Here is a 1267-nt window from a genome sequence, read left to right as displayed (position 1 = left end):
AGTTCTTAATCTGGGCCTATTTCCTGAGGCTTGGCCCAAAGATTATCCTTCCTGCACCGAGGACAGATTCCAGGGGAGTGATACTGCTGCCTGTCTATGCCTCTATTTTTTGGACAGTCTTTCCTAAAATGACCTATGTCCCCATACCTAGAACATTCCTTATCACCTCAGTGCTGTGAAAGCATGGCTTGGACTCTAGTTAGCATTCTCATAAGCCAATTGTGTAACAAAAGGAACTCCTGCCTGTGGGTCTCTAAAAATTCTACGTGCCCTTTTAGCAGCCTGTCTACAATTTCCTCAAGTAGTTCATCAGGGCCTTGTTTGATCCCAGATAAAACTTACACTGAAATCTCCTTTTCAGTCTTGGGGGGCTAAATTTTCCTCTACCACTGTATCTAATGCTGGGAAAAGTGGCAGCAGGGCTGTACTGTGCTACAGCTGGTTTTTACTCTTTTATTACTCTTGCAATCTTCTCCACCTGCTCTATCCTCTTCTTAACCATAAACATGAGTGAGTCAAAATTTCTAGAGCTCAAGATTGAACTGCGAACTGCAGCCACTGGAACACTGGTTTTAAGTTTCTTTTGCAATATTAGGGTGTAACCATAATTTTGAGAAACAAAACCAATTTTTAACAATGCAAACAATCCATTTTCTCTAAAATCAACTCTAAATGCATTACTTTCATGTTACAAAGTTGGCTGTCAGTTCTTATACATGAATGTATGATAGTGCAGCTTTTGATATCTCATTAAAGAGACATTGTTTTAAATTCTATCTCTATACATCTGGTTTCTGAATGACTCCAATCCTCAGTTACCAGTTTTAAGCCAACTTTCTTTTACCAAGGTTGCAAATTTTTAATCATACCCAATAACTTATAGGGAAATAATCTATAGCCAAGACATGCAGAACATTTTTATACTTTTAAAACCAGTCAGAAACAAATGAAGTAAACACACATCTTACATATTTTATCCAAACAAAATTTTCTTACTTTTTCTAGCTGTAATTTCAAGAGAAAAGCACCTTGTCAACCTGCTGAACCCAATAATCATAGTCACAGATTTTTCTAGGAGAAACAAACCATCAGCTCCTTACCATAGGAGTCAAAAAAAAAACCTGCCTGCTCCTTTAAGAGTGGCTTTTACATCAGTGAGACCCGTGGCAGGGCTCTCCATGCTATGTTACACTCCTAACCACATTTGCAGGGCTCCAAAGGCCAACTGAAACTGCTTTTTATTTTTACTTTCTCTCTCTCTCTCTCT

Source organism: Grammomys surdaster, unplaced genomic scaffold (genome assembly GCF_004785775.1).
Source record: "Grammomys surdaster isolate TR1022 unplaced genomic scaffold, NIH_TR_1.0 1129, whole genome shotgun sequence".
NCBI lineage: Eukaryota > Metazoa > Chordata > Mammalia > Rodentia > Muridae > Grammomys > Grammomys surdaster.
The sequence above is the reverse complement of the archived record's forward strand: the minus strand, read 5'-3'. Positions refer to the sequence as shown.